Genomic DNA, 9,755 nt, shown 5'->3' on the forward strand with positions numbered 1-9,755 from the left:
ACAAAACTCCAAGTTCACTCAGATTGTCTTATAGCCTGTGGTTGCCCTGAGGCTGCAGCTGGACCTACAGCTGCTGTCTGGTACTCTCTTCAGATTTCGGATTTGGTTTGTGTTTAAGTTCATAATGAACGGCACCAACCTCCAATGCTGGGCAGTCCCACCTCAAAATTGGGGCTTGGGTGAGAAGGTGACAAAGGAGCCAGTCTGTCACGAGTTGTCCAGGACAACCTCGCAAATTCTAGTTTGCCCTTGCCTCCCTGCTCTTACATTTATCTTTCCTTCCTGACCCAGCTCCTCCTATTCAGATTCCAACCCCAGACACAAAAACAATGGCCTCACATCGACTATGTAAGATGCTTTCACTGTTGCCTGTGGTCAAATCTTCTCTCTGATGGAACACTAATAAAGAGTTTGGCACTGAAAGTGGTTCCAGAGATCAGAACCTTAAGAACAGTTCTCTGGATTGGCCCTGTGCTGTCTGCAATGGTTCTTGGATAGGAATGGATTTAATAATGACCTTATTTCCAATAATAAAGGAGATATTGGAAGTCCATGATATGCAGCAGCAAAACAGGTAAGACTACGCAGAGATACCTGTAATAAGTGCCTGTACAAAGCAAGGATTTGGAGGAACGAGTATTAACTACATGGAACATTTTAGTGGAAATAAGGAGTATAATGGGCTTGGCTGATTTCTTCTAAGTGTTGAGGAACTTGAGCAAAGAAAATAATGAGCTCATGACTTTAAATTCCTAGTTCAGTGTCCAATTAAGGGACCACAAAGCCTCTGTGACTTCCCTAAAATAAACCTGTATCTCCTACACTTGTAATGCCAAGATTTTTGAAATCTACCTCAAAGTTAAATTGTGCACATAAAAATTTGAATTCCCAACCTTATTGAGTGTTTTATATTAAAGTTATGGCACTGATTAGGAAGAAATGGGACTCTAGAAATGGATAGGGGCATACAAACAAATTTCTATTAAAACTGAGAATCTTGATCCCTTCTTTGCTAATAGCAGAGAAAATTGCATAGTAGGTGAAGTATTTTGAGGCAGCACTGTTCAGCATAAGGAGATATGGCATAAAATGGGCCTGGGTTCAGATACTGATTCTGAGCTTATGTTTAAAACAACTGGGACAAATCCCAGTCTTCCCAAATGAATAAACTTGAGATTGGCAGGTTTATGGTAATTTGCCCAAAATCACAGAGCAAGTTTATGGCAACATCAGGACTTGAATTCAGAACTTAAATTCAGGTCTCTTTTACTTCTTCACAGCCTGTGGTGATATACTTCAATGTAGATGAAATAGCATGTGTAAGACACCTACATCAAGGTCTGATGTTAGGCCCCAGTAAGGGATTGTCATTTATTTGTTTTCAATCTGCAACCAAAGCCCTGTTATCTTATTTTTTTAACCCCCTCTGGGAATAAGGTTCTTCAAAACTCCTTCACCTCTCAGTTTCTTTATCTAGGTTTGAGCCCTGTGATGTGCACATCATGGTGAATGACTAATATCTTAACCCGTCTTTAAGAAGGATCTTTTATGGAACCACAAGTGGCAGACCCCTCTAGGACATTAGGGATCATGAAATCAACTTAGCAGAAGAAACAAGACTGTACATTACCCAATATTACCAATGTCACATGGCAAGTTCACGAGCCTGAATGGTAAGCTGCTAAGGAGGTCAAGAGAAGAAATGTCACTAAATCCCTCTGAAGAACTATGCTAGTGAAATCATTCAGAACAACTCCAACTATATTTTTTTCAACATTGGAGTTTAGACAAAGCAGTCTTTTGATTATCATGAAATCACTTACTGGGTGGTTATGGATAATCCTTTTGAGATTCTATTCTTTCAAGTACCATCCTACAGGAAGTTGAGGAATTTGTTCATCAGATTTTTTTTTTTTTTTTTTTTTTTTTTTTTTTTGTACCAGGGATTGAACCCAGGGGTGCTTAACTACTGAGCCACATTCCCAGTCCCTTTTATTTTGAGATAGGGACTCACTAAATTGCTGAGGCTGGTTTTGAACTCGAAAATCCTCCTGCCTCAGCCTCCCGAGTGAACTCAGGGGGGCCTGAGTGAACTACAGGCGTGTGCCACTGCACCGAGCTTATTTATCAGATTTCTGGGTCAGGAGCTGGCTGGAAAGTCCCCCTTGTTTAGAAGCACCAAACACTCAGAGCCAGCTTCTTGAGTTGTAATTGGAAATTCAGAGCTTATTGACAGGAAAGGCCTACATTGGGCTCCAGCGTAAAACTTGCTTAAGATTAAGGATGAAGTCTCAAAGAACTGTGATAGTGCCTCCTCCTTCCCCTCCCTGTTGTCACCCTTCTCCATCATTCAGTCTTAAAACCGTTAGGTAAGGTCAAGCAAGGAGGATGTTCGTGTTAGCCACAGCCCACTGTGGGGACTGGAGCCACAACAGCTTGAGGAGGACTTGTGACCTCATGCCCTACTCAGCACACATATTAGATATAAGATTTAGAAAGCTCTATGATATACATTTAGTTTATCTTTAAAGAAGGAAGAACTTAATATGGTGTTAAGAAATTCCTCCCAGAGGAAGTAACATCTGAGCACAGACCTGAGAGGAAGAGGAGCAAGCCACATGGGTACGTGAAGGAAGAGCATCCAGGGCAGGCCTTTGGCATGGTTGAGAAAGAACAAGGAGGCTGCTATGATCTGAGTTCAGTAGGGTCTGGGAAGTTAGAGAAATGGGAGGCAGTAGGTAAGGGAAATAGTAAGGAAGGTAGGGAGGCCAGCGGGGGCAAGGTTGTGTCCAGGTTGCCCCCACACAGAAGAGTGAGTAAGGAATCCATGAGTGAGGGGAGAGAGTTCCAGGTGTAATGTCTGATGACAGAATAGCAGGTCAGGTCAGGCTCAGGAGCAGAAAAATCTGCACATTCATGACTCAACCATCGTCACCACGCCTGGTCTTGGCTTGATCACTGTGCAACCACAGACATCTAACTTACCTTTCCAGGTCTTTTTCCCCACTTGTCAAAGGAAGAGCCAAGTTTTCTGTCTCCTCTTCTTATGGAATGGACTTCCTATGAGACATTAAATATAAGAATGAATAATTACTGCAAACTATGGAAGACAGATATTAAAATGACAGTCACTTCAGGAGGCTGGACTAAAAGCAAATGTGGGAAATATCCTCCCCTATGAACTCTGAAATTGTATTCTTTCCGGTGGGCTTTTTTCCCTCCCTTGTTCTATTGTTATTTTTCCTGACAGGCTGAGCAGTTTCTAGGATCTGGCTGTAGGTGGAGTAGTTAGACTTTTCCCCAAGTTGTAGCCATAAAAGCAAAAGCATCCACCTTTCATGTCTAGACAGAGGACGTGCACGGAATCATAAAAATCTTTAGACTGGAGGGATCCAGAAAGGTCATCTACTCCTTCTCTTGTGTTTAGAAAACCGTGCTCTTAAATCAGCCTGGTGGAGATGCATGCTCCCTGCTGTGCTCCTTTTCACTGCATTTAGAGCACCATTGGTCCAGTCCTGCTATTTATTTTAGGCTCAACAATAACAAAACCCACAAAACAGTAAATTCCAAATAAAATCCAATATGTGCATGTGTGCCCATCCCTCCCCCGTGGGACAAAACACCACTCTTGGGACTGCAGGCTATCATAGAAGTTCTCTATATTCTGATGTAGGTTTTCTTTGAAGCCCATGAAACATTTTAGTTATTAGAGGGTGAGCTTTCCCAGTAGTTGAAGTCCAGACACAGAGTGGGAAAATACCAGTCAAATATCTTTCCAAGCAGCAGGAGTGAAAATCAGTAGGGTAAATGGAGAAAGACGCAACATCTCCCCAGTCCCCATGAAGACTCATCTCCATTCCTGTATCTTGACCCTACAGAGACATTTGAAAGATATTCCCAACTTTATAACCTTATGAACCTGGTATGCTCTGGAAGTTTTCTGTGAAGTTAATGTCTGCCTATGTAGAAATCGTTTTTTGTTTTGCTTTGCTTTTTTTGTGATATTGGGGACTGAACCCAGGGCCCACAGAGTTACATCCTGACCCCCTGTTTTTTCTCTTTGTAAAAACCTTCATCTAAGGGTTAATGAAGCTATATGTAAGAGCAGAGTAAATATTTTTAGGTGTTACAAGGAAAATGCTTTCATAATCAGCTGTTCATAATACTCAAAGCAGGTTTTAGAGTATATGTGTAAACTTCCCAACAAGTCTGAGGGAAAAAAAAAAAAGGAGTTGTTTGAATCAGATGTTAGACACCTTTTCAATTAGACTCACACCCCATATCTTATAGCAGGAGTGCAACACAGCTGTCTTTGGGTGTTGCAGCCTCTTCCTCCACGATTTTATAAAATAACCTAATTGTTATGAATAAGCAGTTTAGTTTAGAAGCAGCAGAATTAATTAGCAAATGGGAGAACATACAGGACCACCCTCCCAAAGGTGGACATTCTCGAACATGAAGTGAACAATCATGTTATTGTCATTTAGGCAAATTCATTCATTCGACAAATTATTCTAATAACCTAATATATTTCAGGCATTGAGCTAGGAAGTGGGTTAACGCAGTAAACAATATCAAAAAGTATGAGGTCATAGGTCAGCAGGAGCTAACATAGCTTGGGGAAAGTTCTCCCCAAAGGAAATAATATTTAACCAGAGTTCTGAGGGTGGCAGGCAGGAAGGTGAACAGAAAAGGGTTCTGGGTAGGAAAAACTGTATGGAAGAAGGCTCAGAGGTGAAAGAGCATGGACCATCCAAGACAATGAATGCTGTCCAGCATGGCTGGAATGTAGAGTTCTGGAAGAAGATTAGAAAGAGATGGAATCTGGAGAACAAGGTGAGGCTGGATCCTGGGAAGCTTAGTTGACCCTGGAAAGAGGTTGATTTTATCCTAGAATCAATGGAAGACACGGAAGAATGTACTCACTGAGGTGATCAGATGGGATTTGTATCTGCCTAGGCTGTGTTAATGGGTGGGTGGCTGGGGGATATAAATTTGGGAGTTAGCCAAGTTTACATGGGAATAAAAGCCATGAAGCGATAGACAGCCCATAGAGCATGGTTCAAGAGAGAAAAGTGCCAAGGACAGAATCCTAAGGAAACTGTAAAGATCAAACAGAAGAAGAACCAATAGGAAAACTGAAAAGGAACCAAAGAAAAGAGGCTGATCAGGAGAGTGCTGCTTTATAGGAAAACCAAAAGGGGCAAGCTGTCCGTACTGACAAATATCCCCAGGAAGCCCAGAAAATGAAGGCTCAAGGAACCTCTAATGTATTTAGTGCAGGCAGATTATGGGTTAGCGTTCGGTGAAGCAGTCAGATACCTATGAGTCCATGCAATGACTGGCTGGTGAGGAAGCCAGTGGCTCTTCAAGAAGTGCCCTTCCAAATGCAGGGGTGGCAATAGAGCCCATAGGGATGATAGGAGATTGGGGCAAAGAAAAGCATGGTTTATAATACAAGAAATTTGGAGAATGCTTAGTACTGAAGGAAGTGGCAGGTGGAGGAGGGGTCGGAGGAAGACCAGGTGGGGGTGCCTGATTAGAAGGCTGGAGAGCAACAGCTTCAGTGGGAGGAGGAATGGTCTTCTGCTCACAGGCGAGAGAGCACAGGTAGTTTGTGGGTTTAGTGGCAAGAGTTCAAGAACATTCCCGTCTGGAGATTCTTATTTTCTTTGCGTGTAAAAAGTCGTAGGGATCCCTTTTTCTATACACTCATTGTGAAAATGTAAAGTATTGGTTGAAGAGGAAGTTTTTGAATAGCATTCATAAAATTGATAAACAATTTTTAAAATGTTGTGAGCTAGGCGTGGTGGTGCACGTCTGTAATCTCAGTGGCTCAAGAGGCTGAGATAGGAGGATCACAAGTTCAAAACCAGCCTCAGCAAAAGTAAGGCTGCTAAGCAACTCATGAGACTCTGTCTCTAAATAAAATACAAAATAGGGCTGGGGACGTGGCTCAGTGGTTGAGTGCCCCTGAGTTCAATCTCTGGTACCAAAAAAAAAAAAAAAATCTTAAAATGTTATATTTTAAAAAATAAATCAAGGCAAATGGAACTCATGGCCATGACCAAGTATGAAAGTAGGACACTCATTATGAAAGTTGATGATAGGTTCACTAAAAACTTGAGTTCAAAGTAAAACTGCACCTCTTACTCTAATAAACATTTTATGATAAAATCTAATGGTTAGGTGAATTGAAACAATTCACTTTATATATCCAGACTTAATGTTTTTTATCTGAGCAGTTGAATGAATACATAACCACTAATTGCAGTAGGGTTATATTAAAATCAGATAGCTTAATAAACTTTATAGATCTGGATGCTAATTAACACAATAACCTGAACTTAATTAGATACTTGTATTAAATGCTGGCAATAAGCAAGTGCTTTCTTTGATAACCACTTTAAGTGCACACTAAATATCACAGCATGGTCCAATAAGGACATACACAAATAGAGTTAATGACGTTTGAAGAAATTAAGCAGGATAAATAAATCGTGCTCGTATCCACAAGGAGCACACCCCGGGGGAGGGAAGGACATAGGAAATCATGCTCATTCCCTTGTCTCAACTTTATCATGCAGAATCCAGTGGTCTGAACGACCAAGAGTTAATCCTCTTCCCTGCTGCTGAGATCCCTTCTGTAATGTTGGTTGTGGAAGGAGGAAGCCCTTGACCTCTGGAAAAGGACCTATAAAGCACTACAGGACCTGTAAAGCACCCGTGCATGGCAGGAAACAAAATTCTCTTTGTTATAACTCAACCTACAATTTTCTTTCTTTCCAACCCAGGTGCACAAACAGGAAAAGGGAGTATGCTGCCTACGTTTCTACAGAAACATTTACTAAGTAATCTCAATATCTTCTCAAATCTCAATAACGTGGGCATCTTCTCTGCAACATTTCTCTCTTATTCATTGTCCTCTACAGTCAAGTTGGGATTTAACCCAAATGTCACAAATGAATAAAGGGACAAAGACTCCTCCACCCTTCTCTTTTTCCTTTTTGGTGCGGTGGCTTGATCCCAGGACGCTGAGCATCCTAAGCACACACTACCACTGAGCTAAACCCATGGCCTTCTTTTCTTTTCCTTTATTTTCTTTTCCTTCCCTTCCTCCCTTTCTCTCTCTCTCTCTCTCTCTCTCTCTCTCTCTCTCTCTCTCTCTCTCTCTCTCTCTCTTTCATTTTACTTATGGGGTTTCACCATTTTGCAGGCTGGCCTCAAAGCCTCAAACTTCTGGGCTCAAGGGATTCTTCTGCCTCAGTCTCCTGGGTAGCTGGGACTACAGGTGTGTGTCACCATGCCTGGTTCACTTTTCTTTTTTAAAAGTAGTGTTCAATTTTGTGTATTTGTTTGTTCCCTTATTTATTTTTTTTATTTTAAACTGCTTTGGTGTGGTGTAATTTATGTACAAAATACTTAATATTTAATGTGTATAATTTGTTGAGTTTGGTCATATATATTCACCTGTGAAACCATGACCACAATTGAGGGACTAGACATAGCCACCATCTCCAAAAGTTCCCTTGTGTGCCTTTGTTTTGTCTTTGTTGTTTTGTTTTGTTGGTAATTCTAAATAAATTGCAAAGCCAAGATTAGGTGCAGCTGCAATGGAACTCATAACTACATGAGTTCTATCTCAGGGGAGGTACCCGGAACTACTGATCTCACACATGTATGTCCCTTTATCACATGGGAGATGCTGTTCACACTGGCATGAAGGAAACAAAGGACTACTCTCTTCTGAAGGTTCCCTGCCTGCTTCCTCAGAAATCATGGACACCTTGAATTTCATGGGCCAGACTGGGCTATCCTAGGACCTATAATACTCTGACTATCCCTTTTGCTCTTCCTGGCTTTCAGGCCCGACCCAAAGTCCACACAGCTGGTATGTGGTAGTGTTGGAGGAGCCAGAAGTGACCACCAAGAAGCTGCACTCACACACCTCCTGCCTTTCTTATTCTTTTGTGAAAATCTTGCTGACGACATTATTCTTATCCTGCCCATTGCTATTGTCACATTCATCCTACTTTCATTTATTTAATTACCCAGAAATGTCAGGCTCATCTTTGCTTGGTGCAGGTTAGGGCTGTTGCTGCTTCGCATGTGTTTGATGATGTATTCCGAGGACAGACAATCACCTGGGTTTCTGTCTTTCTTCACTTCCTAGGTTGCCGGTTTCCGGCTCTGCGTGGTACACCTCAAGTAATGCTGGTTGGGTTGTTTAATTTGGTGAGTTTGGGATTGGATAGACCTGGCTATGAATTCTGCCTCTTTCCATTTGCTAAGTTCGAGGACCTGGGAAATTTCTATGAACTTTATTTTCACCATTAGTAAAATGGGAATAATAATGCCAAGCATTATTGTAGCATTATCACAGACAGCGGCTTCTCTGCTCAGCTGTTAGTAAGTCTGAGATTTGATGTTTATCTTTTACAGTTGTATAAGGAAAGGCACCATGACTTTTTGCCCCTATGCTGTATAGGATAGTGCCTTTGTAGCTACTACAGACTCCAGGTGAAAGGTACTTTCATTCCTCTTTTCAATGGTAAGAATAACTCTGTCCCCAACTACCCAAATGGTATTACTTAAATCAAACTGTATTTACTTGAGTGAATACATTTTGACAATATTCTGGATCTTGAATAATCCAAGGTCAAATGCCACCAATCTTCAGTTAAATAAATGCACGAATTCCTACATAGACCTAATCACAGCTGAAGATGGATTCGCTTTCTGGGCATTTGTATTTTCCATAAGTGTGTCACAAACAAAAAAGAACTCTTTAAATTTCACTCATCATGCTTAAACTGTTAAAAGGCCAAATTACAACAAATTTAGTTTTGCAGTGCTTAATTAGCTTTATTTGCAATCCTAGAATTGGGTAGCAGTTTGAACCAAAAATGGTTCAGAATGCCCCACCCCACCACATAAGCAGGTTATATATATAACCAGAGAAAAGGAAGTGATGTGCAGAGGCAGGCTGATGGGCTATAGCTCCTGCCTGTCATATTTGAGAGTGGTTTGAATCATTGGCATTTGTGATTGGCTGAGACTCAGCTACTTGTTACAAGAGTAGGTTACAATCTGTTTACAGAGCAAGTTAGGTTACAGTTCACTATGTAGGGAGAGACGTTTAGGACAAACTTAATATATGCCCAGAGGCAGCTTTAGAGCAATCTAGTCAATCCACACATATAAAACTTCTACTAGGTTTCAACCACTGTGCTCAAGGTTGAGGCAGTCATGAAGGTGAGACAGGCATGAGTTCTGCCTATTTTTTATCTTAGAATAGTTTAGTTCCATCCAGCTTAGCTTAGACTGGTGTACGGTCTAGCAGGGAGAACCCATTAACGGGAAAATAAATCAAATGAACTGCTGTGGCTGTGAACAACGCCCTGCAGGCTGGAAGGGTGGAGGGGGGAAACGCCTTAAAAAAAAGTGGTGAGGAAAATCCCCTCTTCACCTGAAGAAATTCAACCCAGAACACAGAGGACAAGAAGTCCACCACCAAGGAAAGGGCAAGGGAGAGATCCGTGCATAAAGGCGTGATGCTGGCAGTCCAATGAATAAGAGGAACAGACTATGGGGAGCTTGGAGAGAGTAGGAGGTACCCTAAGAAATGCCTTAGTTACTACTTCTCCTGGTGCCTCCCCAGAGTATTTCAGAAGCTCATTCAAAAATAATCTTTGAAAGCACTCAATTAATAATTTAGAAATTATATGTTATTAAATTAAACTGAGAGTGTAACA

At 41.4% G+C, this 9,755-nt stretch overlaps 1 long non-coding RNA gene across 1 annotated transcript; it reads left to right on the top strand.

The window, feature by feature from the left end:
* Window positions 1–2,100: 2,100 nt before the first annotated feature.
* Window positions 2,101–9,517, top strand: LOC306640224. Its single transcript, XR_013757772.1, has 3 exons — window positions 2,101–4,836; window positions 7,217–7,291; window positions 8,174–9,517. It is a non-coding gene; the product is annotated as an uncharacterized lncRNA (long non-coding RNA).
* Window positions 9,518–9,755: the final 238 nt, after the last annotated feature.

Source organism: Sciurus vulgaris, assembly GCF_902686455.1.
Source record: "Sciurus vulgaris genome assembly, chromosome: 11".
Lineage (NCBI taxonomy): Eukaryota > Metazoa > Chordata > Mammalia > Rodentia > Sciuridae > Sciurus > Sciurus vulgaris.